Genomic DNA, 3,604 nt, shown 5'->3' on the forward strand with positions numbered 1-3,604 from the left:
CTGTAAACCAAGGTAATAGGACCAGTTGCTTCTCTCAATCTGAAGTGTTTAAGGACAGGTTTATGGTCTTGGTTTATAAAATTAAAACAGACTTTTAAAAAAATTTTTAGTTTAGTTTTTTTTTTTATGAGATGGGGTCTCACTATGTTGACCAGGCTCAACATAGCGAGACCTGCCCAGGACAGGGTCTGCCTTGTGGGATGGGCTGGGCTGCTGGGACAAGCTCCAGCCACCCATGACCCTGGCCTGGAGTCAGTGGGAAATCATTGTCCTACTTGTTTTTCTCAAGCGATCGTCCCATCTCAGCCTTCCAAAGTTCTGGAATTACAAGCATGAGCTGCCATGCCCAGCCAAATCCAGACATAATTTAGAAAAGTGAAGTCTTCTCACTTTCCTCGGAAGAAGCTTGTATTAGTCTGTTCTCATGATGCTATAAATAACTTTTTTAGACTGGGTAATTTATAAAGGAAGAAAGTTTAATTGACTCATGGTTCCACAGGACTGGGGAGCCCTCAGGAAACTTACAATCATGGCAGAAGGCATTTCTTCACAGGGTGGCAGGAGAGAGAGTGAGGGCTGAGTGAAGAGAAAGGCCCTTATAAAACCATCAGGTCTCCCAAGAACTCACCCACAATCACGAGAACAGCATAAGGATAACCTCCCCCATGATTAAATGTTCTCCCATTGGGTCCCTCCCATGACTACAATTCAAGATGAGATTTGGGTGGGGACACAGCCAAACCATATCAAAGCTCAAAGTTAATTTCCCCAGTGCTCTGAGATGTTCCCTTCATTTCCCTAGTGGGAGAGGAATGAAGGATGACATCTCTATCTTAGATACTCAGCCTTTATTTTCAGCGCGTGTTTGATGGAGGGAGGGTTTGTCTACCAGAAGGCTTGATCCTGGGTGGAAGTGGGAGTGGCACCACTCACTGTCACCCACTGGAGACCCAGGAGCACCACGTTTGCTTCCTGTCCTGTAAACTTATTATCTGCTGGCCTAGAGCATAGGTGCCAAGGGGAGGAATGCTTAGTTACAAAAGGACTGAGTTCCAGAGGGAGGCATGCTTCCACCAGGAGACACAGTGATGATCCACTGAACTGGAAATTAAGATACTACCCTGCCACTCAGGGATTCTCATGCCTCTGAGTCAACAGACTAAGTAAGAAGACGGTTATAGTGCTGGCTGGGTGCCTGACCCTGACTACCAGGGGTAAATTGGGCTACTACTTTAGAGTAAAGGCAAGGAAGGTTGTGTCTGGAATACAGGAGAACCCTTAGGGTGTTCTCTTGGTATTACCATGCCTGTGATTACTGTCAATGGAAAACCACCTCAACCCAATCCAGGCAGACTACGAATGGCCCAGACCCTCCACATATGAAGGTTTGGGTCACCCCAGCAAATACAGAACTGCCACCAGCTAAGGTCTTGCTGCAGGCAAATGAAACACAGAAGAAGGTCATTGTGAGTACCAGCTCTGCCCATTGGACCAATTACAGAATCAAGGGCTGCCACTGTCTTGAGTGTTTCCTCTCTATTTTGCTATGAATATGTTGTATCAAATATCTTTGTTTCCTTCCTTCTTTTGTCCCCTTTTTATCATAGCATGTAAGTCACAGGATATCAGGGAGATGATTAAATGCCACTAAAGGACTTTGCCTCCTCTTCTGAGGAGGGAGTTTGTGCATACTTGGTTGCATGTAGGATGGTTGTACCATTTTAGGCAAAAGTGTAGCCTTGTTATTGTTTTTACCTGGAGATTGGGCATGGTGTAAGGAAATGTGTCTGGTGCCAAGTTGACATGGGATGGACTTGTGACAGTTAATCTTATGTGTTAACTTGGAGGGTGATTTTGGTGAGATTGATGTTACATTGTGAACTTTGGGTAAATCAGATTGCCCTCCGTAATGTGGGTGGGCCTCCTTCAGTCAGCTGAAGGCCTGAAGAGAACAAGAGGACTGCCTCCCGAGGCAAGAGGGGATTTTCCAGTGGACGGCCTTCAGGCTGAGCTGCACCATCGGCTCTCCCAGGTCCCCAGCCTGCAGCACACACTGCAGGTTTTGGACTTGCCAGCCCCCGTAATCCTTGTAATGAATGAGCCAGTCCTCTCTGTTTACATTATGTATGCATCTTACTGGTTCTGTTTTTCTGGGGAACCCTGGTGTCTACCCAAGCCAGCTGACCCATCCTTATGCATTAAGTGACCAAGGACAATAGCTCCATCCTCTTCGGAAGGATGACTTTGGGTTCTTTGCTCCCACACTCTTAATTCATGTGCTTTTCTGGCATCTGGCTTGTTTCCTACTTATTATTCCTCAGACCTGAGGAAAGCTGTTGTTCAAGGTCTCACTGGCCTGCTCCATGTGCATGCAAAGACCCCTGAAGCTGCTGTCCAGGCACTGCACCCCCATCTCACTTGTCCTGAGCAGTCAGACAGCTCAGACATAGCTCTCTACATACAAATAGAGGCATGGCTGTAGTGCAAGTCAAGGGCCATATATCAGTCAGGATTGAGAAATAAAAATAAAATCTTAAGCCCCCAACCAACTGAATAGATCATCTCTTGGTCAAGAGGACCCCAGAGAAACCTTGAAACTGAGTTCCCGGCCATGATAGGACAGATCAGACATGCCTTATCACCATTAGCCTTCCTTCCCTAAGGACTGGGTAGAAACCAGCCCTTTCAAAAGGCTCTGCCATTGATATCAATCAACTGCCTGACACTGCCCCTCCCTTTGCAGTTTTGACAAAACCACTGACTGCTATTCCTTCCTGACAGAGACCACTGACCTCAGAGTGGCTCTGGCCAGTCTACTGAGGATGCACAGTTGGTTTTCGTGTCCTCTACTTCACTTTTTGACATCACAGGGACAAAAATTCCACCCTTGGATTATGCTAATGTGGCCATTTTTGAACATGGGACCCATAAAGGGGCATGAAACTCAATTGCACATGGATGTATTTCTCCTTTCATGAATATTCATGACTCCTCCCATAGCTTATTGAATATGTATATTTGGCCACCTTGCTCAATCAATCCCTGTCTTATTTTTCCCACCTTCTACATGTCTGTTTCTAGCTTCTGGCTGGAGGCTACCCTTCCCAAGTGGTCAGAATGGCCACCTGCAGGCTGCAGCCCTTTATGAGAAATAAAGCTTTCCTTTCCAAACGTATCAATGTGGTCATCATTCAGTTGACAGAATCTCTCAGTTCAAAGTGATGGGAACTCGTCTTGAAACAGGCTAACATGTTCAGCTTTCAGGTTAGAACCCAGGGGTGTTATGGGCTCACAGCTGAGCAGGATCATAGGTGCATCACAGAATCAGAGGAAGAGGCACAGAATCAGGGTCTCGAGCCAGCACCACTAATGGTGCAGAGTCAGGTTCCCTCTCTCTGTCTCCCTCTCTGTCTCTTTCTCTCTGCGTCTCTCTCTGTCTCTGTCTCCCTCTGTCTCAATCTGTCCCTCATCTCTCTCTGTCTCTCTCCCCCTGTATCAATCTCTCTCTCTATCCTTGTTTCTCCCCATCTCTGCCTCTCTCTCTTTCTCCCTTTGTTTCTCTCTCCCTGTGTCTCAATTTCTACCCCATCTCTCTCTCTCCCTC

The sequence above is a fragment of the Pongo pygmaeus genome, chromosome 5, assembly GCF_028885625.2.
Source record: "Pongo pygmaeus isolate AG05252 chromosome 5, NHGRI_mPonPyg2-v2.0_pri, whole genome shotgun sequence".
Taxonomy (NCBI): domain Eukaryota; kingdom Metazoa; phylum Chordata; class Mammalia; order Primates; family Hominidae; genus Pongo; species Pongo pygmaeus.